This window comes from Giraffa tippelskirchi, chromosome X, assembly GCF_054371585.1.
Source record: "Giraffa tippelskirchi isolate mGirTip1 chromosome X, T2T-mGirTip1v1.2.pri, whole genome shotgun sequence".
Taxonomy (NCBI): domain Eukaryota; kingdom Metazoa; phylum Chordata; class Mammalia; order Artiodactyla; family Giraffidae; genus Giraffa; species Giraffa tippelskirchi.
This window is the reverse complement of record NC_137289.1, coordinates 21,265,603-21,291,292: the sequence shown is the minus strand read 5'-3', so window position 1 is coordinate 21,291,292 and position 25,690 is coordinate 21,265,603. Positions and strand designations below refer to the sequence as shown.

At 46.4% G+C, this 25,690-nt stretch overlaps 1 long non-coding RNA gene across 1 annotated transcript in view; it reads right to left on the bottom strand.

The window, feature by feature from the left end:
* The window catches only part of LOC145536975 (uncharacterized), a 411,144-nt gene that overhangs the window by 284,577 nt on the left and 100,877 nt on the right, over positions 1-25,690 (bottom strand). The window contains exons 45-55 of the long non-coding RNA XR_014076109.1: positions 24,569-24,879; positions 22,260-22,570; positions 19,952-20,262; positions 17,644-17,954; positions 15,335-15,646; positions 12,986-13,282; positions 10,677-10,988; positions 8,314-8,624; positions 6,020-6,316; positions 3,711-4,022; positions 1,403-1,713 (exon numbers count right to left, since the gene is read on the bottom strand). This is a non-coding gene — a long non-coding RNA (uncharacterized LOC145536975). The remainder of the gene's footprint in view (positions 1-1,402; positions 1,714-3,710; positions 4,023-6,019; positions 6,317-8,313; positions 8,625-10,676; positions 10,989-12,985; positions 13,283-15,334; positions 15,647-17,643; positions 17,955-19,951; positions 20,263-22,259; positions 22,571-24,568; positions 24,880-25,690) is intronic.

The following is a 25,690-nucleotide window of genomic DNA, read 5'->3' as shown; positions in this document are numbered from 1 at the left end:
CATTTGGTGAAGCTCTAGGATGACCCAGATACTTCCCATGACTGAATGCAGACAATGCCCTACTTGTAATCATACACTCTTACATGGCTATCAATTCCAATCAGATGGCACACGTGACTTTGTCTCATACTATCATCATATATAATTGGAAAAAAACAAGTATTTTCCATCTCATAAATGGCCTTAGCTAGAGTTCAGTTCAGTAGCTCAGTCGTGTCCAACTCTTTGCAACCCCACGGACTGCAGCACGCCAGGCTTTCCTTTCCATCACCAACTCCCAGAGCTTGCTCCAACTCATGTCCATGGAGTCAGTGATGCCATCCACCCATCTCATCCTCTGTCATCCCCTTCTCTTCCCACTTTCAGTCTTTCCCGCTATCAAGGTCTTATCAAGTGAGTCAGTTCTTCGTATCAGACGACCAAAATATAGGAGTTTCAGCTTCAGCATCAGTCCCTCCAATGTATATTCGGGGTAGATTTCCTTTAGGATGGACTGGTTGGATCTCTGTGCAGTCCAAGGGACTCTCAAGAGTCTCCTGCCACACCACAGCTCAAAAGCATCAATGCTTTGATGCTCACCTGTCCTTATATTCCAACTCTCACATCCATGCATGCCTGCCAGAAAAACCATTGCTTTGACCAGACGGACCTTTGTTGGCAAAGAAATGTCTCTGCTTTTTAATATGCTGTCTAGGTTGGTCATAGCTTTACTTCCAAGGAGCAAGCGTCTTTTAATTCCATGGCTGCAGTCACCATCTGCAGTGATTTTGGAGTCCCCCAAAATAAAGTAAAGTACAGCAGTTTGCTTTCCATCTTAAAGCACAGGAAGGAAATAATGCTATCCTCCCTGGCAGGCTGCAGTCCATAGCGTCGCACAGAGTCTGACATGACTGAAGAGACTTAGCACACACCAACCCCAAAGCCAGGTCTTTGCCCCGCTCCCCTGCAAGAACTGAGATAACATCAGCGTCAGGTCAGGACAAAGGTATTGACCCTGGGCTTTAGAGTGAACCTGCAAAGACACAGAAGTTCGCAGATGGTGGGTGGGTTCAGACAATATAGGCCTTCCACTACATTTGTGATTTTCATCCACTTGAGCATCTGCAGGCTCCTAGAAAATATTCTGACTCAAACCAGCAAGTCAGTGTATTCCCATTCCTTCCATACAGGTCCTTCTTGCTCCAAGCCATGGTACTTTATTTAGACTTTTGGTCACCCTCAACTTCGTCAATGGCATCACCTATTTAAGGTACTTGGCATTAGGCCAGTCCATTGCACTCTGTCACTCCTGTCACAATGGGCCCAGGCCCTACAAAGGGCAGATTCACAAGACAAGTGCCCCCATTTTCAGTGCTTGGCTCTAAGGCCCACCACAATGTTAGGAAACTGAGGCCCCGCTTACCTCCTTCCTGTGACTGGACTTCCTGGCAGCAGCTGGAGGGCTCCGTGGTCCTGGGCCCTCACTGATCAGATACTAAGCCTAGAACCTGACTGTCCACCGATCCTGCCAGATCACACAGAAAAGGTTGAGGGCCAGGCTTGAGTTCAGGTTCTGTTGTTCCTAAGTTGATCGGACCGGCCTCCACTGCTAGGCCTCGCAAGGAAGAGCAGCTCACAGCTTTGGCCTGATCAAACTGTTTCCGCACGATGGCAGTGCTGTCCCAGAAGAGAGACATCTTGTTTCAACCATTCTTCTGCCTCTGCCCTTTGAACCTGAAAAAGACACCATAAACAGACAGACACCAGGAAATATGGCTGACTTGTATTTGACTCAATTCAGAGAAACCTGGTTATATTTCTACATTTTCTTTTTGGTTTCCATTGGACAAAGGTACCCAACTTTATCACTCATCTTCTGTTTTCCAGATTTCAATTTTTACTTGATCCCTTCTTTTTTTTTTTTATCTCCAGCATTTTTTCAAACTATCAAACTGTTTGGAGGCATCAAGTGGCAAACCTCTGGCATCCATGCGTAAGACACAAAAGAAATTGACTATACCTAAGGACTTGCCAAATCTAGGCAACAGGCCACATGTTTATTATCTTGTCTCACTCAGATGGTAAAGCATCCGCCTGCAACGCAAGAGACCCAGGTTTGATCCACGGGTCAGGAAGATTCCCTGGAAAAGGTCCTGGCTATGCACTCCAGTATTCTGGCCTGGAGAATTCAATGGACAAGAGGAGCCTGGTGGGTCTAAAGAGTCCGTGGGGTCCAAAGAGTCAGGCACAACTGAGGGAATAACACACACACTTCCCCAATTTGCTGGAGTCTTCATATTCTAGGCTTTGTGTGTTGAGTTGAAGAAGCCATTTGGTGAAGCTCTAGGATGATCCAGATACTTCCCATGACTGAATGCAGACAATGCCCTACTTGTAATCATACACTCTTACATGGCTATCAATTCCAATCAGATGGCACACGTGACTTTGTCTCATACTATCATCATATATAATTGGAAAAAAACAAGTATTTTCCATCTCATAAATGGCCTTAGATAGAGTTCAGTTCAGTAGCTCAGTCGTGTCCAACTCTTTGCAACCCCACGGACTGCAGCACGCCAGGCTTTCCTTTCCATCACCAACTCCCAGAGCTTGCTCCAACTCATGTCCATGGAGTCAGTGATGCCATCCACCCATCTCATCCTCTGTCATCCCCTTCTCTTCCCACTTTCAGTCTTTCCCGCTATCAAGGTCTTGTCAAGTGAGTCAGTTCTTCGTATCAGACGACCAAAATATAGGAGTTTCAGCTTCAGCATCAGTCCCTCCAATGTATATTCGGGGTAGATTTCCTTTAGGATGGACTGGTTGGATCTCTGTGCAGTCCAAGGGACTCTCAAGAGTCTCCTGCCACACCACAGCTCAAAAGCATCAATGCTTTGATGCTCACCTGTCCTTATATTCCAACTCTCACATCCATGCATGCCTGCCAGAAAAACCATTGCTTTGACCAGACGGACCTTTGTTGGCAAAGAAATGTCTCTGCTTTTTAATATGCTGTCTAGGTTGGTCATAGCTTTATTTCCAAGGAGCAAGCGTCTTTTAATTCCATGGCTGCAGTCACCATCTGCAGTGATTTTGGAGTCCCCCAAAATAAAGTAAAGTACAGCAGTTTGCTTTCCATCTTAAAGCACAGGAAGGAAATAATGCTATCCTCCCTGGCAGGCTGCAGTCCATAGGCACACACAGAGTCTGACATGACTGAAGAGACTTAGCACACACCAACCCCAAAGCCAGGCCTTTGCCCCGCTCCCCTGCAAGAACTGAGATAACATCAGCGTCAGGTCAGCACAAAGGTATTGACCCTGGGCTTTAGAGTGAACCTGCAAAGACACAGAAGTTCACAGCTGGTGGGTGGGTTCAGACAATGTAGGCCTTCCACTACATTTGTGATTTTCATCCACTTCAGCATCTGCAGGCTCCTAGAAAATATTCTGACTCAAACCAGCAGGTCAGTGTATTCCCACTCCTTCCATACAGGTCCTTCTTGCTACAAGCCATGGTACTTTGTTTAGACTTTTGGTCACCCTCAACTTCGTCAACGGCATCACCTATTTAAGGTACTTGGCATTAGGCCAGTCCATTGCACTCTGTCACTCCTGTCACAATGGGCCCAGGCCCTACAAAGGGCAGATTCACAAGACAAGTGCCCCCATTTTCAGTGCTTGGCTCTAAGGCCCACCACAATGTTAGGAAACTGAGGCCCCGCTTACCTCCTTCCTGTGACTGGGCTTCCTGGCAGCAGCTGGAGGGCTCCTTGGTCCTGGGCCCTCACTGATCAGATACTAAGCCTAGAACCTGACTGTCCACCGATCCTGCCAGATCACACAGAAAAGGTTGAGAGGCCAGGCTTGAGTTCAGCTTCTGTTGTTCCTAAGTTGATCTGACCGGCCTCCACTGCTAGGCCTCGCAAGGAAGAGCAGCTCACAGCTTTGGCCTGATCAAACTGTTTCCGCACGATGGCAGTGTTGTCCCAGAAGAGAGACATCTTGTTTCAACCATTCTTCTGCCTCCGCCCTTTCAACCTGAAAAAAACACCATAAACAGAGAGACACCAAGAAATATGGCTGACTTCCATTTGACTCAATTCAGAGAAACCTGGTTATATTTCTACATTTTCTTTTTGGTTTCCATTGGACAAAGCTACCCAACTTTATCACTCATCTTCTCTTTTCCAGATTTCAATTTTTACTTGATCACGTCTTTTATTTTTTTATCTCCAGCATTTTTTCAAACTATCAAACTGTTTGGAGGCATCAAGTGGCAAACCTCTGGCATCCATGCGTATGACACAAATGAAAATGACTATACCTAAGGACTTGCCAAATCTAGGCAATAGGCCACAATTTTATTATCTTGTCTCACTCAGACGGTAAAGCATCCGCCTGCAATGCAGGAGACCCAGGTTTGATCCTCGGGTCAGGGAGATTCCCTGGAAAAGGTCCTGGCTATGCACTCCAGTATTCTGGCCTGGAGAATTCATTGGACAAGAGGAGCCTGGTGGGTCTAAAGAGTCCGTGGGGTCCAAAGAGTCAGGCACAACTGAGGGAATAACACACACACTTCCCAAATTTGCTGGAGTCTTCATATTCTAGGCTTTGTGTGTTGAGTTGAAGAAGCCATTTGGTGAAGCTCTAGGATGATCCAGATACTTCCCATGACTGAATGCAGACAATGCCCTACTTGTAATCATACACTCTTACATGGCTATCAATTCCAATCAGATGGCACACGTGACTTTGTCTCATACTATCATCATATATAATTGGAAAAAAACAAGTATTTTCCATCTCATAAATGGCCTTAGGTAGAGTTCAGTTCAGTAGCTCAGTCGTGTCCAACTCTTTGCAACCCCACGGACTGCAGCACGCCAGGCTTTCCTTTCCATCACCAACTCCCAGAGCTTGCTCCAACTCATGTCCATGGAGTCAGTGATGCCATCCACCCATCTCATCCTCTGTCATCCCCTTCTCTTCCCACTTTCAGTCTTTCCCGCTATCAAGGTCTTGTCAAGTGAGTCAGTTCTTCGTATCAGACGACCAAAATATAGGAGTTTCAGCTTCAGCATCAGTCCCTCCAATGTATATTCGGGGTAGATTTCCTTTAGGATGGACTGGTTGGATCTCTGTGCAGTCCAAGGGACTCTCAAGAGTCTCCTGCCACACCACAGCTCAAAAGCATCAATGCTTTGATGCTCACCTGTCCTTATATTCCAACTCTCACATCCATGCATGCCTGCCAGAAAAACCATTGCTTTGACCAGACGGACCTTTGTTGGCAAAGAAATGTCTCTGTTTTTTAATATGCTGTCTAGGTTGGTCATAGCTTTACTTCCAAGGAGCAAGCGTCTTTTAATTTCATGGCTGCAGTCACCATCTGCAGTGATTTTGGAGTCCCCCAAAATAAAGTAAAGTACAGCAGTTTGCTTTCCATCTTAAAGCACAGGAAGGAAATAATGCTATCCTGCCTGGCAGGCTGCAGTCCACAGCGTCGCACAGAGTCTGACATGACTCAAGAGACTTAGCACACACCAACCCCAAAGCCAGGTCTTTGCCCCGCTGCCCTGAAAGAACTGAGATAACATCAGCGTCAGGTCAGGACAAAGGTATTGACCCTGGGCTTTAGAGTGAACCTGCAAAGACACAGAAGTTCGCAGCTGGTGGGTGGGTTCAGACAATGTAGGCCTTCCACTACATTTGTGATTTTCATCCACTTGAGCATCTGCAGGCTCCTAGAAAATATTCTGACTCAAACCAGCAAGTCAGTGTATTCCCATTCCTTCCATACAGGTCCTTCTTGCTCCAAGCCATGGTACTTTATTTAGACTTTTGGTCACCCTCAACTTCGTCAATGGCATCACCTATTTAAGGTACTTGGCATTAGGCCAGTCCATTGCACTCTGTCACTCCTGTCACAATGGGCCCAGGCCCTACAAAGGGAAGATTCACAAGACAAGTGCCCCCATTTTCAGTGCTTGGCTCTAAGGCCCACCACAATGTTAGGAAACTGAGGCCCCGCTTACCTCCTTCCTGTGACTGGACTTCCTGGCAGCAGCTGGAGGGCTCCTTGGTCCTGGGCCCTCACTGATCAGATACTAAGCCTAGAACCTGACTGTCCACCGATCCTGCCAGATCACACAGAAAAGGTTGAGGGCCAGGCTTGAGTTCAGCTTCTGTTGTTCCTAAGTTGATCCCACCGGCCTCGCAAGGAATAGCAGCTCACAGCTTTGGCCTGATCAAACTGTTTCCGCACGATGGCAGTGTTGTCCCAGAAGAGAGACATCTTGTTTCAACCATTCTTCTGCCTCCGCCATTTTAACCTGAAAAAAACACCATAAACAGAGAGACACCAAGAAATATGGCTGACTTGCATTTGACTCAATTCAGAGAAACCTGGTTATATTTCTACATTTTCTTTTTGGTTTCCATTGGACAAAGCTACCCAACTTTATCACTCATCTTCTCTTTTCCAGATTTCAATTTTTACTTGATGACGTCTTTTATTTTTTTATCTCCAGCATTTTTTCAAACTATCAAACTGTTTGGAGGCATCAAGTGGCAAACCTCTGGCATCCATGCGTATGACACAAAAGAAAATGACTATACCTAAGGACTTGCCAAATCTAGGCAATAGGCCACATTTTTATTATCTTGTCTCACTCAGATGGTAAAGCATCCGCCTGCAATGCAGGAGACCCAGGTTTGATCCTCGGGTCAGGGAGATTCCCTGGAAAAGGTCCTGGCTATGCACTCCAGTATTCTGGCCTGGAGAATTCAATGGACAAGAGGAGCCTGGTGGGTCTAAAGAGTCCGTGGGGTCCAAAGAGTCAGGCACAACTGAGGGAATAACACACACACTTCCCCAATTTGCTGGAGTCTTCATATTCTAGGCTTTGTGTGTTGAGTTGAAGAAGCCATTTGGTGAAGCTCTAGGATGATCCAGATACTTCCCATGACTGAATGCAGACAATGCCCTACTTGTAATCATACACTCTTACATGGCTATCAATTCCAATCAGATGGCACACGTGACTTTGTCTCATACTATCATCATATATAATTGGAAAAAAACAAGTATTTTCCATCTCATAAATGGCCTTAGCTAGAGTTCAGTTCAGTAGCTCAGTCGTGTCCAACTCTTTGCAACCCCACGGACTGCAGCACGCCAGGCTTTCCTTTCCATCACCAACTCCCAGAGCTTGCTCCAACTCATGTCCATGGAGTCAGTGATGCCATCCACCCATCTCATCCTCTGTCATCCCCTTCTCTTCCCACTTTCAGTCTTTCCCGCTATCAAGGTCTTGTCAAGTGAGTCAGTTCTTCGTATCAGACGACCAAAATATAGGAGTTTCAGCTTCAGCATCAGTCCCTCCAATGTATATTCGGGGTAGATTTCCTTTAGGATGGACTGGTTGGATCTCTGTGCAGTCCAAGGGACTCTCAAGAGTCTCCTGCCACACCACAGCTCAAAAGCATCAACGCTTTGATGCTCACCTGTCCTTATATTCCAACTCTCACATCCATGCATGCCTGCCAGAAAAACCATTGCTTTGACCAGACGGACCTTTGTTGGCAAAGAAATGTCTCTGCTTTTTAATATGCTGTCTAGGTTGGTCATAGCTTTATTTCCAAGGAGCAAGCGTCTTTTAATTCCATGGCTGCAGTCACCATCTGCAGTGATTTTGGAGTCCCCCAAAATAAAGTAAAGTACAGCAGTTTGCTTTCCATCTTAAAGCACAGGAAGGAAATAATGCTATCCTCCCTGGCAGGCTGCAGTCCATAGCGTCGCACAGAGTCTGACATGACTGAAGAGACTTAGCACACACCAACCCCAAAGCCAGGTCTTTGCCCCGCTCCCCTGCAAGAACTGAGATAACATCAGCGTCAGGTCAGGACAAAGGTATTGACCCTGGGCTTTAGAGTGAACCTGCAAAGACACAGAAGTTCGCAGATGGTGGGTGGGTTCAGACAATATAGGCCTTCCACTACATTTGTGATTTTCATCCACTTGAGCATCTGCAGGCTCCTAGAAAATATTCTGACTCAAACCAGCAAGTCAGTGTATTCCCATTCCTTCCATACAGGTCCTTCTTGCTCCAAGCCATGGTACTTTATTTAGACTTTTGGTCACCCTCAACTTCGTCAATGGCATCACCTATTTAAGGTACTTGGCATTAGGCCAGTCCATTGCACTCTGTCACTCCTGTCACAATGGGCCCAGGCCCTACAAAGGGCAGATTCACAAGACAAGTGCCCCCATTTTCAGTGCTTGGCTCTAAGGCCCACCACAATGTTAGGAAACTGAGGCCCCGCTTACCTCCTTCCTGTGACTGGACTTCCTGGCAGCAGCTGGAGGGCTCCGTGGTCCTGGGCCCTCACTGATCAGATACTAAGCCTAGAACCTGACTGTCCACCGATCCTGCCAGATCACACAGAAAAGGTTGAGGGCCAGGCTTGAGTTCAGGTTCTGTTGTTCCTAAGTTGATCGGACCGGCCTCCACTGCTAGGCCTCGCAAGGAAGAGCAGCTCACAGCTTTGGCCTGATCAAACTGTTTCCGCACGATGGCAGTGCTGTCCCAGAAGAGAGACATCTTGTTTCAACCATTCTTCTGCCTCTGCCCTTTGAACCTGAAAAAGACACCATAAACAGACAGACACCAGGAAATATGGCTGACTTGTATTTGACTCAATTCAGAGAAACCTGGTTATATTTCTACATTTTCTTTTTGGTTTCCATTGGACAAAGGTACCCAACTTTATCACTCATCTTCTGTTTTCCAGATTTCAATTTTTACTTGATCCCTTCTTTTTTTTTTTTTATCTCCAGCATTTTTTCAAACTATCAAACTGTTTGGAGGCATCAAGTGGCAAACCTCTGGCATCCATGCGTAAGACACAAAAGAAATTGACTATACCTAAGGACTTGCCAAATCTAGGCAACAGGCCACATGTTTATTATCTTGTCTCACTCAGATGGTAAAGCATCCGCCTGCAATGCAAGAGACCCAGGTTTGATCCACGGGTCAGGAAGATTCCCTGGAAAAGGTCCTGGCTATGCACTCCAGTATTCTGGCCTGGAGAATTCAATGGACAAGAGGAGCCTGGTGGGTCTAAAGAGTCCGTGGGGACCAACGAGTCGGGCACAACTGAGGGAATAACACACACAATTCCCAAATTTCCTGGAGTCTTCATATTCTAGGCTTTGTGTGTAGAGTTGAAGAAGCCATTTGGTGAAGCTCTAGGATGACCCAGATACTTCCCATGACTGAATGCAGACAATGCCCTACTTGTAATCATACACTCTTACATGGCTATCAATTCCAATCAGATGGCACACGTGACTTTGTCTCATACTATCATCATATATAATTGGAAAAAAACAAGTATTTTCGATCTCATAAATAGCCTTAGCTAGAGTTCAGTTCAGTAGCTCAGTCGTGTCCAACTCTTTGCAACCCCACGGACTGCAGCACGCCAGGCTTTCCTTTCCATCACCAACTCCCAGAGCTTGCTCCAACTCATGTCCATGGAGTCAGTGATGCCATCCACCCATCTCATCCTCTGTCATCCCCTTCTCTTCCCACTTTCAGTCTTTCCCGCTATCAAGGTCTTGTCAAGTGAGTCAGTTCTTCGTATCAGACGACCAAAATATAGGAGTTTCACCTTCAGCATCAGTCCCTCCAATGTATATTCGGGGTAGATTTCCTTTAGGATGGACTGGTTGGATCTCTGTGCAGTCCAAGGGATTCTCAAGAGTCTCCTGCCACACCACAGCTCAAAAGCATCAATGCTTTGATGCTCACCTGTCCTTATATTCCAACTCTCACATCCATGCATGCCTGCCAGAAAAACCATTGCTTTGACCAGACGGACCTTTGTTGGCAAAGAAATGTCTCTGTTTTTTAATATGCTGTCTAGGTTGGTCATAGCTTTACTTCAAGGAGCAAGCGTCTTTTAATTTCATGGCTGCAGGCACCATCTGCAGTGATTTTGGAACCCCCCAAAATAAAGCAGTTTAGAAGTAGAGTAAAACCATATAGCTTAGAAGGAGGTAAAACATGATCCTCAAAGTACAGCAGTTTGCTTTCCATCTTAAAGCACAGGAAGGAAATAATGCTATCCTCCCTGGCAGGCTGCAGTCCATAGGCACACACAGAGTCTGACATGACTGAAGAGACTCAGCACACACCAACCCCAAAGCCAGGCCTTTGCCCCGCTCCCCTGCAAGAACTGAGATAACATCAGCGTCAGGTCAGCACAAAGGTATTGACCCTGGGCTTTAGAGTGAACCTGCAAAGACACAGAAGTTCACAGCTGGTGGGTGGGTTCAGACAATGTAGGCCTTCCACTACATTTGTGATTTTCATCCACTTCAGCATCTGCAGGCTCCTAGAAAATATTCTGACTCAAACCAGCAGGTCAGTGTATTCCCACTCCTTCCATACAGGTCCTTCTTGCTACAAGCCATGGTACTTTGTTTAGACTTTTGGTCACCCTCAACTTCGTCAACGGCATCACCTATTTAAGGTACTTGGCATTAGGCCAGTCCATTGCACTCTGTCACTCCTGTCACAATGGGCCCAGGCCCTACAAAGGGCAGATTCACAAGACAAGTGCCCCCATTTTCAGTGCTTGGCTCTAAGGCCCACCACAATGTTAGGAAACTGAGGCCCCGCTTACCTCCTTCCTGTGACTGGGCTTCCTGGCAGCAGCTGGAGGGCTCCTTGGTCCTGGGCCCTCACTGATCAGATACTAAGCCTAGAACCTGACTGTCCACCGATCCTGCCAGATCACACAGAAAAGGTTGAGAGGCCAGGCTTGAGTTCAGCTTCTGTTGTTCCTAAGTTGATCTGACCGGCCTCCACTGCTAGGCCTCGCAAGGAAGAGCAGCTCACAGCTTTGGCCTGATCAAACTGTTTCCGCACGATGGCAGTGTTGTCCCAGAAGAGAGACATCTTGTTTCAACCATTCTTCTGCCTCCGCCCTTTCAACCTGAAAAAAACACCATAAACAGAGAGACACCAAGAAATATGGCTGACTTCCATTTGACTCAATTCAGAGAAACCTGGTTATATTTCTACATTTTCTTTTTGCTTTCCATTGGACAAAGCTACCCAACTTTATCACTCATCTTCTCTTTTCCAGATTTCAATTTTTACTTGATCACGTCTTTTATTTTTTTATCTCCAGCATTTTTTCAAACTATCAAACTGTTTGGAGGCATCAAGTGGCAAACCTCTGGCATCCATGCGTATGACACAAATGAAAATGACTATACCTAAGGACTTGCCAAATCTAGGCAATAGGCCACATTTTTATTATCTTGTCTCACTCAGACGGTAAAGCATCCGCCTGCAATGCAGGAGACCCAGGTTTGATCCTCGGGTCAGGGAGATTCCCTGGAAAAGGTCCTGGCTATGCACTCCAGTATTCTGGCCTGGAGAATTCATTGGACAAGAGGAGCCTGGTGGGTCTAAAGAGTCCGTGGGGTCCAAAGAGTCAGGCACAACTGAGGGAATAACACACACACTTCCCAAATTTGCTGGAGTCTTCATATTCTAGGCTTTGTGTGTTGAGTTGAAGAAGCCATTTGGTGAAGCTCTAGGATGATCCAGATACTTCCCATGACTGAATGCAGACAATGCCCTACTTGTAATCATACACTCTTACATGGCTATCAATTCCAATCAGATGGCACACGTGACTTTGTCTCATACTATCATCATATATAATTGGAAAAAAACAAGTATTTTCCATCTCATAAATGGCCTTAGGTAGAGTTCAGTTCAGTAGCTCAGTCGTGTCCAACTCTTTGCAACCCCACGGACTGCAGCACGCCAGGCTTTCCTTTCCATCACCAACTCCCAGAGCTTGCTCCAACTCATGTCCATGGAGTCAGTGATGCCATCCACCCATCTCATCCTCTGTCATCCCCTTCTCTTCCCACTTTCAGTCTTTCCCGCTATCAAGGTCTTGTCAAGTGAGTCAGTTCTTCGTATCAGACGACCAAAATATAGGAGTTTCAGCTTCAGCATCAGTCTCTCCAATGTATATTCGGGGTAGATTTCCTTTAGGATGGACTGGTTGGATCTCTGTGCAGTCCAAGGGACTCTCAAGAGTCTCCTGCCACACCACAGCTCAAAAGCATCAATGCTTTGATGCTCACCTGTCCTTATATTCCAACTCTCACATCCATGCATGCCTGCCAGAAAAACCATTGCTTTGACCAGACGGACCTTTGTTGGCAAAGAAATGTCTCTGTTTTTTAATATGCTGTCTAGGTTGGTCATAGCTTTACTTCCAAGGAGCAAGCGTCTTTTAATTTCATGGCTGCAGTCACCATCTGCAGTGATTTTGGAGTCCCCCAAAATAAAGTAAAGTACAGCAGTTTGCTTTCCATCTTAAAGCACAGGAAGGAAATAATGCTATCCTGCCTGGCAGGCTGCAGTCCACAGCGTCGCACAGAGTCTGACATGACTCAAGAGACTTAGCACACACCAACCCCAAAGCCAGGTCTTTGCCCCGCTGCCCTGAAAGAACTGAGATAACATCAGCGTCAGGTCAGGACAAAGGTATTGACCCTGGGCTTTAGAGTGAACCTGCAAAGACACAGAAGTTCGCAGCTGGTGGGTGGGTTCAGACAATGTAGGCCTTCCACTACATTTGTGATTTTCATCCACTTGAGCATCTGCAGGCTCCTAGAAAATATTCTGACTCAAACCAGCAAGTCAGTGTATTCCCATTCCTTCCATACAGGTCCTTCTTGCTCCAAGCCATGGTACTTTATTTAGACTTTTGGTCACCCTCAACTTCGTCAATGGCATCACCTATTTAAGGTACTTGGCATTAGGCCAGTCCATTGCACTCTGTCACTCCTGTCACAATGGGCCCAGGCCCTACAAAGGGCAGATTCACAAGACAAGTGCCCCCATTTTCAGTGCTTGGCTCTAAGGCCCACCACAATGTTAGGAAACTGAGGCCCCGCTTACCTCCTTCCTGTGACTGGACTTCCTGGCAGCAGCTGGAGGGCTCCTTGGTCCTGGGCCCTCACTGATCAGATACTAAGCCTAGAACCTGACTGTCCACCGATCCTGCCAGATCACACAGAAAAGGTTGAGGGCCAGGCTTGAGTTCAGCTTCTGTTGTTCCTAAGTTGATCCCACCGGCCTCGCAAGGAATAGCAGCTCACAGCTTTGGCCTGATCAAACTGTTTCCGCACGATGGCAGTGTTGTCCCAGAAGAGAGACATCTTGTTTCAACCATTCTTCTGCCTCCGCCATTTTAACCTGAAAAAAACACCATAAACAGAGAGACACCAAGAAATATGGCTGACTTGCATTTGACTCAATTCAGAGAAACCTGGTTATATTTCTACATTTTCTTTTTGGTTTCCATTGGACAAAGCTACCCAACTTTATCACTCATCTTCTCTTTTCCAGATTTCAATTTTTACTTGATGACGTCTTTTATTTTTTTATCTCCAGCATTTTTTCAAACTATCAAACTGTTTGGAGGCATCAAGTGGCAAACCTCTGGCATCCATGCGTATGACACAAAAGAAAATGACTATACCTAAGGACTTGCCAAATCTAGGCAATAGGCCACATTTTTATTATCTTGTCTCACTCAGATGGTAAAGCATCCGCCTGCAATGCAGGAGACCCAGGTTTGATCCTCGGGTCAGGGAGATTCCCTGGAAAAGGTCCTGGCTATGCACTCCAGTATTCTGGCCTGGAGAATTCATTGGACAAGAGGAGCCTGGTGGGTCTAAAGAGTCCGTGGGGTCCAAAGAGTCAGGCACAACTGAGGGAATAACACACACACTTCCCAAATATCCTGGAGTCTTCATATTCTAGGCTTTGTGTGTTGAGTTGAAGAAGCCATTTGGTGAAGCTCTAGGATGACCCAGATACTTCCCATGACTGAATGCAGACAATGCCCTACTTGTAATCATACACTCTTACATGGCTATCAATTCCAATCAGATGGCACACGTGACTTTGTCTCATACCATCATCATATATAATTGGAAAAAAACAAGTATTTTCGATCTCATAAATAGCCTTAGCTAGAGTTCAGTTCAGTAGCTCAGTCGTGTCCAACTCTTTGCAACCCCACGGACTGCAGCACGCCAGGCTTTCCTTTCCATCACCAACTCCCAGAGCTTGCTCCAACTCATGTCCATGGAGTCAGTGATGCCATCCACCCATCTCATCCTCTGTCATCCCCTTCTCTTCCCACTTTCAGTCTTTCCCGCTATCAAGGTCTTGTCAAGTGAGTCAGTTCTTCGTATCAGACGACCAAAATATAGGAGTTTCAGCTTCAGCATCAGTCCCTCCAATGTATATTCGGGGTAGATTTCCTTTAGGATGGACTGGTTGGATCTCTGTGCAGTCCAAGGGATTCTCAAGAGTCTCCTGCCACACCACAGCTCAAAAGCATCAATGCTTTGATGCTCACCTGTCCTTATATTCCAACTCTCACATCCATGCATGCCTGCCAGAAAAACCATTGCTTTGACCAGACGGACCTTTGTTGGCAAAGAAATGTCTCTGTTTTTTAATATGCTGTCTAGGTTGGTCATAGCTTTACTTCCAAGGAGCAAGCGTCTTTTAATTTCATGGCTGCAGGCACCATCTGCAGTGATTTTGGAGCCCCCCAAAATAAAGCAGTTTAGAAGTAGAGTAAAACCATATAGCTTAGAAGGAGGTAAAACATGATCCTCAAAGTACAGCAGTTTGCTTTCCATCTTAAAGCACAGGAAGGAAATAATGCTATCCTCCCTGGCAGGCTGCAGTCCATAGGCACGCACAGAGTCTGACATGACTGAAGAGACTTAGCACACACCAACCCCAAAGCCAGGCCTTTGCCCCGCTCCCCTGCAAGAACTGAGATAACATCAGCGTCAGGTCAGCACAAAGGTATTGACCCTGGGCTTTAGAGTGAACCTGCAAAGACACAGAAGTTCACAGCTGGTGGGTGGGTTCAGACAATGTAGGCCTTCCACTACATTTGTGATTTTCATCCACTTCAGCATCTGCAGGCTCCTAGAAAATATTCTGACTCAAACCAGCAGGTCAGTGTATTCCCACTCCTTCCATACAGGTCCTTCTTGCTACAAGCCATGGTACTTTGTTTAGACTTTTGGTCACCCTCAACTTCGTCAACGGCATCACCTATTTAAGGTACTTGGCATTAGGCCAGTCCATTGCACTCTGTCACTCCTGTCACAATGGGCCCAGGCCCTACAAAGGGCAGATTCACAAGACAAGTGCCCCCATTTTCAGTGCTTGGCTCTAAGGCCCACCACAATGTTAGGAAACTGAGGCCCCGCTTACCTCCTTCCTGTGACTGGGCTTCCTGGCAGCAGCTGGAGGGCTCCTTGGTCCTGGGCCCTCACTGATCAGATACTAAGCCTAGAACCTGACTGTCCACCGATCCTGCCAGATCACACAGAAAAGGTTGAGAGGCCAGGCTTGAGTTCAGCTTCTGTTGTTCCTAAGTTGATCTGACCGGCCTCCACTGCTAGGCCTCGCAAGGAAGAGCAGCTCACAGCTTTGGCCTGATCAAACTGTTTCCGCACGATGGCAGTGTTGTCCCAGAAGAGAGACATCTTGTTTCAACCATTATTCTGCCTCCGCACTTTCAACCTGAAAAAAACACCATAAACAGAGAGACACCAAGAAATATGGCTGACTTCCATTTGACTCAATTCAGAGAAACCTGGTTATATTTCTACATTTTCTTTTTGGTTTCCATTGGACAAAGCTACCCAACTTTATCACTCATCTTCTCTTTTCCAGATTTCAATTTTTACTTGATCACGTCTTTTATTTTTTTATCTCCAGCATTTTTTCAAACTATCAAACTGTTTGGAGGCATCAAGTGGCAAACCTCTGGCATCCATGCGTATGACACAAATGAAAATGACTATACCTAAGGACTTGCCAAATCTAGGCAATAGGCCACATTTTTTTTATCTTGTCTCACTCAGACGGTAAAGCATCCGCCTGCAATGCAGGAGACCCAGGTTTGATCCTCGGGTCAGAGAGATTCCCTGGAAAAGGTCCTGGCTATGCACTCCAGTATTCTGGCCTGGAGAATTCATTGGACAAGAGGAGCCTGGTGGGTCTAAAGAGTCCGTGGGGTCCAAAGAGTCAGGCACAACTGAGGGAATAACACACACACTTCCCCAATTTGCTGGAGTCTTCATATTCTAGGCTTTGTGTGTTGAGTTGAAGAAGCCATTTGGTGAAGCTCTAGGATGATCCAGATACTTCCCATGACTGAATGCAGACAATGCCCTACTTGTAATCATACACTCTTACATGGCTATCAATTCCAATCAGATGGCACACGTGACTTTGTCTCATACTATCATCATATATAATTGGAAAAAAACAAGTATTTTCCATCTCATAAATGGCCTTAGCTAGAGTTCAGTTCAGTAGCTCAGTCGTGTCCAACTCTTTGCAACCCCACGGACTGCAGCACGCCAGGCTTTCCTTTCCAACACCAACTCCCAGAGCTTGCTCCAACTCATGTCCATGGAGTCAGTGATGCCATCCACCCATCTCATCCTCTGTCATCCCCTTCTCTTCCCACTTTCAGTCTTTCCCGCTATCAAGGTCTTGTCAAGTGAGTCAGTTCTTCGTATCAGACGACCAAAATATAGGAGTTTCAGCTTCAGCATCAGTCCCTCCAATGTATATTCGGGGTAGATTTCCTTTAGGATGGACTGGTTGGATCTCTGTGCAGTCCAAGGGACTCTCAAGAGTCTCCTGCCACACCACAGCTCAAAAGCATCAATGCTTTGATGCTCACCTGTCCTTATATTCCAACTCTCACATCCATGCATGCCTGCCAGAAAAACCATTGCTTTGACCAGACGGACCTTTGTTGGCAAAGAAATGTCTCTGTTTTTTAATATGCTGTCTAGGTTGGTCATAGCTTTACTTCCAAGGAGCAAGCGTCTTTTAATTTCATGGCTGCAGTCACCATCTGCAGTGATTTTGGAGTCCCCCAAAATAAAGTAAAGTACAGCAGTTTGCTTTCCATCTTAAAGCACAGGAAGGAAATAATGCTATCCTGCCTGGCAGGCTGCAGTCCACAGCGTCGCACAGAGTCTGACATGACTCAAGAGACTTAGCACACGCCAACCCCAAAGCCAGGTCTTTGCCCCGCTGCCCTGAAAGGACTGAGATAACATCAGCGTCAGGTCAGGACAAAGGTATTGACCCTGGGCTTTAGAGTGAACCTGCAAAGACACAGACGTTCGCAGCTGGTGGGTGGGTTCAGACAATGTAGGCCTTCCACTACATTTGTGATTTTCATCCACTTGAGCATCTGCAGGCTCCTAGAAAATATTCTGACTCAAACCAGCAAGTCAGTGTATTCCCATTCCTTCCATACAGGTCCTTCTTGCTCCAAGCCATGGTACTTTATTTAGACTTTTGGTCACCCTCAACTTCGTCAATGGCATCACCTATTTAAGGTACTTGGCATTAGGCCAGTCCATTGCACTCTGTCACTCCTGTCACAATGGGCCCAGGCCCTACAAAGGGCAGATTCACAAGACAAGTGCCCCCATTTTCAGTGCTTGGCTCTAAGGCCCACCACAATGTTAGGAAACTGAGGCCCCGCTTACCTCCTTCCTGTGACTGGACTTCCTGGCAGCAGCTGGAGGGCTCCTTGGTCCTGGGCCCTCACTGATCAGATACTAAGCCTAGAACCTGACTGTCCACCGATCCTGCCAGATCACACAGAAAAGGTTGAGGGCCAGGCTTGAGTTCAGCTTCTGTTGTTCCTAAGTTGATCTGACCGGCCTCCACTGCTAGGCCTCGCAAGGAAGAGCAGCTCACAGCTTTGGCCTGATCAAACTGTTTCCGCACGATGGCAGTGCTGTCCCAGAAGAGAGACATCTTGTTTCAACCATTCTTCTGCCTCTGCCCTTTGAACCTGAAAAAAACACCATAAACAGACAGACACCAGGAAATATGGCTGACTTGTATTTGACTCAATTCAGAGAAACCTGGTTATATTTCTACATTTTCTTTTTGGTTTCCATTGGACAAAGCTACCCAACTTTATCACTCATCTTCTGTTTTCCAGGTTCCAATTTTTACTTGATCACGTCTTTTATTTTTTTATCTCCAGCATTTTTTCAAACTATCAAACTGTTTGGAGGCATCAAGTGGCAAACCTCTGGCATCCTTGCGTATGACACAAAAGAAAATGACGATACCTAAGGACTTGCCAAACCTAGGCAACAAGCCACATGTTTATTATCTTGTCTCACTCAGATGGTAAAGCATCCGCCTGCAATGCAGGAGACCCAGGTTTGATCCTCGGGTCAGGAAGATTCCCTGGAAAAGGTCCTGGCTATGCACTCCAGTATTCTGGCCTGGAGAATTCAATGGACAAGAGGAGCCTGGTGGGTCTAAAGAGTCCGTGGGGTCCAAAGAGTCGGGCACAACTGAGGGAATAACACACACTCTTCCCAAATTTCCTGGAGTCTTCATATTCTAGGCTTTGTGTGTTGAGTTGAAGAAGCCATTTGGTGAAGCTCTAGGATGACCCAGATACTTCCCATGACTGAATGCAGACAATGCCCTACTTGTAATCATACACTCTTACATGGCTATCAATTCCAATCAGATGGCACACGTGACTTTGTCTCATACTATCATCATATATAATTGGAAAAAAACAAGTATTTTCCATCTCATAAATGGCCTTAGCTAGAGTTCAGTTCAGTAGCTCAGTCGTGTCCAACTCTTTGCAACCCCACGGACTGCAGCACGCCAGGCTTTCCTTTCCATCACCAACTCCCAGAGCTTGCTCCAACTCATGTCCATGGAGTCAGTGATGCCATCCACCCATCTCATCCTCTGTCATCCCCTTCTCTTCCCACTTTCAGTCTTTCCCGCTATCAAGGTCTTGTCAAGTGAGTCAGTTCTTCGTATCAGACGACCAAAATATAGGAGTTTCAGCTTCAGCATCAGTCCCTCCAATGTATATTGGGGGTAGATTTCCTTTAGGATGGACTGGTTGGATCTCTGTGCAGTCCAAGGGACTCTCAAGAGTCTCCTGCCACACCACAGCTCAAAAGCATCAATGCTTTGATGCTCACCTGTCCTTATATTCCAACTCTCACATCCATGCATGCCTGCCAGAAAAACCATTGCTTTGACCAGACGGACCTTTGTTGGCAAAGAAATGTCTCTGTTTTTTAATATGCTGTCTAGGTTGGTCATAGCTTTACTTCCAAGGAGCAAGCGTCTTCTAATTTCATGGCTGCAGTCACCATCTGCAGTGATTTTGGAGTCCCCCAAAATAAAGTAAAGTACAGCAGTTTGCTTTCCATCTTAAAGCACAGGAAGGAAATAATGCTATCCTCCCTGGCAGGCTGCAGTCCATAGCGTCGCACAGAGTCTGACATGACTCAAGAGACTTAGCACACGCCAACCCCAAAGCCAGGTCTTTGCCCCGCTCCCCTGCAAGAACTGAGATAACATCAGCGTCAGGTCAGGACAAAGGTATTGACCCTGGGCTTTAGAGTGAACCTGCAAAGACACAGAAGTTCGCAGCTGGTGGGTGGGTTCAGACAATGTAGGCCTTCCACTACATTTGTGATTTTCATCCACTTGAGCATCTGCAGGCTCCTAGAAAATATTCTGACTCAAACCAGCAAGTCAGTGTATTCCCATTCCTTCCATACAGGTCCTTCTTGCTCCAAGCCATGGTACTTTATTTAGACTTTTGGTCACCCTCAACTTCGTCAATGGCATCACCTATTTAAGGTACTTGGCATTAGGCCAGTCCATTGCACTCTGTCACTCCTGTCACAATGGGCCCAGGCCCTACAAATGGCAGATTCACAAGACAAGTGCCCCCATTTTCAGTGCTTGGCTCTAAGGCCCACCACAATGTTAGGAAACTGAGGCCCCGCTTACCTCCTTCCTGTGACTGGACTTCCTGGCAGCAGCTGGAGGGCTCCTTGGTCCTGGGCCCTCACTGATCAGATACTAAGCCTAGAACCTGACTGTCCACCGATCCTGCCAGATCACACAGAAAAGGTTGAGGGCCAGGCTTGAGTTCAGGTTCTGTTGTTCCTAAGTTGATCTGACCGGCCTCCACTGCTAGGCCTCGCAAGGAAGAGCAGCTCACACCTTTGGCCTGATCAAACTGTTTCCGCACGATGGCAGTGCTGTCCCAGAAGAGAGACATCTTGTTTCAACCATTCTTCTGCCTCTGCCCTTTGAACCTGAAAAAGACACCATAAACAGACAGACACCAGGAAATATGGCTGACTTGTATTTGACTCAATTCAGAGAAACCTGGTTATATTTCTACATTTTCTTTTTGGTTTCCATTGGACAAAGGTACCCAACTTTATCACTCATCTTCTGTTTTCCAGATTTCAATTTTTACTTGATCCCTTCTTTTTTTTTTTTTATCTCCAGCATTTTTTCAAACTATCAAACTGTTTGGAGGCATCAAGTGGCAAACCTCTGGCATCCATGCGTAAGACACAAAAGAAATTGACTATACCTAAGGACTTGCCAAATCTAGGCAACAGGCCACATGTTTATTATCTTGTCTCACTCAGATGGTAAAGCATCCGCCTGCAATGCAGGAGACCCAGGTTTGATCCACGGGTCAGGAAGATTCCCTGGAAAAGGTCCTGGCTATGCACTCCAGTATTCTGGCCTGGAGAATTCAATGGACAAGAGGAGCCTGGTGGGTCTAAAGAGTCCGGGGGTCCAAAGAGTCAGGCACAACTGAGGGAATAACACACACACTTCCCAAATTTGCTGGAGTCTTCATATTCTAGGCTTTGTGTGTTGAGTTGAAGAAGCCATTTGGTGAAGCTCTAGGATGACCCAGATACTTCTCATGACTGAATGCAGACAATGCCCTACTTGTAATCATACACTCTTACATGGCTATCAATTCCAATCAGATGGCACACGTGACTTTGTCTCATACTATCATCATATATAATTGGAAAAAAACAAGTATTTTCCATCTCATAAATGGCCTTAGCTAGAGTTCAGTTCAGTAGCTCAGTCGTGTCCAACTCTTTGCAACCCCACGGACTGCAGCACGCCAGGCTTTCCTTTCCATCACCAACTCCCAGAGCTTGCTCCAACTCATGTCCATGGAGTCAGTGATGCCATCCACCCATCTCATCCTCTGTCATCCCCTTCTCTTCCCACTTTCAGTCTTTCCCGCTATCAAGGTCTTGTCAAGTGAGTCAGTTCTTCGTATCAGACGACCAAAATATAGGAGTTTCAGCTTCAGCATCAGTGCCTCCAATGTATATTCGGGGTAGATTTCCTTTAGGATGGACTGGTTGGATCTCTGTGCAGTCCAAGGGACTCTCAAGAGTCTCCTGCCACACCACAGCTCAAAAGCATCAATGCTTTGATGCTCACCTGTCCTTATATTCCAACTCTCACATCCATGCATGCCTGCCAGAAAAACCATTGCTTTGACCAGACGGACCTTTGTTGGCAAAGAAATGTCTCTGTTTTTTAATATGCTGTCTAGGTTGCTCATAGCTTTACTTCCAAGGAGCAAGCGTCTTTTAATTCCATGGCTGCAGTCACCATCTGCAGTGATTTTGGAGTCCCCCAAAATAAAGTAAAGTACAGCAGTTTGCTTTCCATCTTAAAGCACAGGAAGGAAATAATGCTATCCTCCCTGGCAGGCTGCAGTCCAGAGCGTCGCACAGAGTCTGACATGACTCAAGAGACTTAGCACACACCAACCCCAAAGCCAGGTCTTTGCCCCGCTCCCCTGCAAGAACTGAGATAACATCAGCGTCAGGTCAGGACAAAGGTATTGACCCTGGGCTTTAGAGTGAACCTGCAAAGACACAGAAGTTCGCAGCTGGTGGGTGGGTTCAGACAATGTAGGCCTTCCACTACATTTGTGATTTTCATCCACTTGAGCATCTGCAGGCTCCTAGAAAATATTCTGACTCAAACCAGCAAGTCAGTGTATTCCCATTCCTTCCATACAGGTCCTTCTCGCTCCAAGCCATGGTACTTTATTTAGACTTTTGGTCACCCTCAACTTCGTCAATGGCATCACCTATTTAAGGTACTTGGCATTAGGCCAGTCCATTGCACTCTGTCACTCCTGTCACAATGGGCCCAGGCCCTACAAAGGGCAGATTCACAAGACAAGTGCCCCCATTTTCAGTGCTTGGCTCTAAGGCCCACCACAATGTTAGGAAACTGAGGCCCCGCTTACCTCCTTCCTGTGACTGGACTTCCTGGCAGCAGCTGGAGGGCTCCTTGGTCCTGGGCCCTCACTGATCAGATACTAAGCCTAGAACCTGACTGTCCACCGATCCTGCCAGATCACACAGAAAAGGTTGAGGGCCAGGCTTGAGTTCAGGTTCTGTTGTTCCTAAGTTGATCTGACCGGCCTCCACTGCTAGGCCACGCAAGGAAGAGCAGCTCACACCTTTAGCCTGATCAAACTGTTTCCGCACGATGGCAGTGCTGTCCCAGAAGAGAGACATCTTGTTTCAACCATTCTTCTGCCTCTGCCCTTTGAACCTGAAAAAGACACCATAAACAGACAGACACCAGGAAATATGGCTGACTTGTATTTGACTCAATTCAGAGAAACCTGGTTATATTTCTACATTTTCTTTTTGGTTTCCATTGGACAAAGTTACCCAACTTTATCACTCATCTTCTGTTTTCCAGATTTCAATTTTTACTTGATCCCTTCTTTTTTTTTTTTTATCTCCAGCATTTTTTCAAACTATCAAACTGTTTGGAGGCATCAAGTGGCAAACCTCTGGCATCCATGCGTAAGACACAAAAGAAATTGACTATACCTAAGGACTTGCCAAATCTAGGCAACAGGCCACATGTTTATTATCTTGTCTCACTCAGATGGTAAAGCATCCGCCTGCAATGCAGGAGACCCAGGTTTGATCCACGGGTCAGGAAGATTCCCTGGAAAAGGTCCTGGCTATGCACTCCAGTATTCTGGCCTGGAGAATTCAATGGACAAGAGGAGCCTGGTGGGTCTAAAGAGTCCGTGGGGTCCAAAGAGTCAGGCACAACTGAGGGAATAACACACACACTTCCCAAATTTGCTGGAGTCTTCATATTCTAGGCTTTGTGTGTTGAGTTGAAGAAGCCATTTGGTGAAGCTCTAGGATGACCCAGATACTTCTCATGACTGAATGCAGACAATGCCCTACTTGTAATCATACACTCTTACATGGCTATCAATTCCAATCAGATGGCACACGTGACTTTGTCTCATACTATCATCATATATAATTGGAAAAAAACAAGTATTTTCCATCTCATAAATGGCCTTAGCTAGAGTTCAGTTCAGTAGCTCAGTCGTGTCCAACTCTTTGCAACCCCACGGACTGCAGCACGCCAGGCTTTCCTTTCCATCACCAACTCCCAGAGCTTGCTCCAACTCATGTCCATGGAGTCAGTGATGCCATCCACCCATCTCATCCTCTGTCATCCCCTTCTCTTCCCACTTTCAGTCTTTCCCGCTATCAAGGTCTTGTCAAGTGAGGCAGTTCTTCGTATCAGACGACCAAAATATAGGAGTTTCAGCTTCAGCATCAGTCCCTCCAATGTATATTCGGGGTAGATTTCCTTTAGGATGGACTGGTTGGATCTCTGTGCAGTCCAAGGGACTCTCAAGAGTCTCCTGCCACACCACAGCTCAAAAGCATCAATGCTTTGATGCTCACCTGTCCTTATATTCCAACTCTCACATCCATGCATGCCTGCCAGAAAAACCATTGCTTTGACCAGACGGACCTTTGTTGGCAAAGAAATGTCTCTGTTTTTTAATATGCTGTCTAGGTTGGTCATAGCTTTACTTCCAAGGAGCAAGCGTCTTTTAATTTCATGGCTGCAGTCACCATCTGCAGTGATTTTGGAGTCCCCCAAAATAAAGTAAAGTACAGCAGTTTGCTTTCCATCTTAAAGCACAGGAAGGAAATAATGCTATCCTCCCTGGCAGGCTGCAGTCCACAGCGTCGCACAGAGTCTGACATGACTCAAGAGACTTAGCACACGCCAACCCCAAAGCCAGGTCTTTGCCCCGCTGCCCTGAAAGAACTGAGATAACATCAGCGTCAGGTCAGGACAAAGGTATTGACCCTGGGCTTTAGAGTGAACCTGCAAAGACACAGAAGTTCGCAGCTGGTGGGTGGGTTCAGACAATGTAGGCCTTCCACTACATTTGTGATTTTCATCCACTTGAGCATCTGCAGGCTCCTAGAAAATATTCTGACTCAAACCAGCAAGTCAGTGTATTCCCATTCCTTCCATACAGGTCCTTCTTGCTCCAAGCCATGGTACTTTATTTAGACTTTTGGTCACCCTCAACTTCGTCAATGGCATCACCTATTTAAGGTACTTGGCATTAGGCCAGTCCATTGCACTCTGTCACTCCTGTCACAATGGGCCCAGGCCCTACAAAGGGCAGATTCACAAGACAAGTGCCCCCATTTTCAGTGCTTGGCTCTAAGGCCCACCACAATGTTAGGAAACTGAGGCCCCGCTTACCTCCTTCCTGTGACTGGACTTCCTGGCAGCAGCTGAAGGGCTCCTTGGTCCTGGGCCCTCACTGATCAGATACTAAGCCTAGAACCTGACTGTCCACCGATCCTGCCAGATCACACAGAAAAGGTTGAGGGCCAGGCTTGAGTTCAGGTTCTGTTGTTCCTAAGTTGATCTGACCGGCCTCCACTGCTAGGCCTCGCAAGGAAGAGCAGCTCACAGCTTTGGCCTGATCAAACTGTTTCCGCACGATGGCAGTGCTGTCCCAGAAGAGAGACATCTTGTTTCAACCATTCTTCTGCCTCTGCCCTTTGAACCTGAAAAAAACACCATAAACAGACAGACACCAGGAAATATGGCTGACGTGTATTTGACTCAATTCAGAGAAACCTGGTTATATTTCTACATTTTCTTTTTGGTTTCCATTGGACAAAGCTACCCAACTTTATCACTCATCTTCTGTTTTCCAGGTTCCAATTTTTACTTGATCACGTCTTTTATTTTTTTATCTCCAGCATTTTTTCAAACTATCAAACTGTTTGGAGGCATCAAGTGGCAAACCTCTGGCATCCATGCGTATGACACAAAAGAAAATGACGATACCTAAGGACTTGCCAAACCTAGGCAACAAGCCACATGTTTATTATCTTGTCTCACTCAGATGGTAAAGCATCCGCCTGCAATGCAGGAGACCCAGGTTTGATCCTCGGGTCAGGAAGATTCCCTGGAAAAGGTCCTGGCTATGCACTCCAGTATTCTGGCCTGGAGAATTCAATGGACAAGAGGAGCCTGGTGGGTCTAAAGAGTCCGTGGGGTCCAAAGAGTCGGGCACAACTGAGGGAATAACACACACTCTTCCCAAATTTCCTGGAGTCTTCATATTCTAGGCTTTGTGTGTAGAGTTGAAGAAGCCATTTGGTGAAGCTCTAGGATGATCCAGATACTTCCCATGACTGAATGCAGACAATGCCCTACTTGTAATCATACACTCTTACATGGCTATCAATTCCAATCAGATGGCACACGTGACTTTGTCTCATACTATCATCATATATAATTGGAAAAAAACAAGTATTTTCCATCTCATAAATGGCCTTAGCTAGAGTTCAGTTCAGTAGCTCAGTCGTG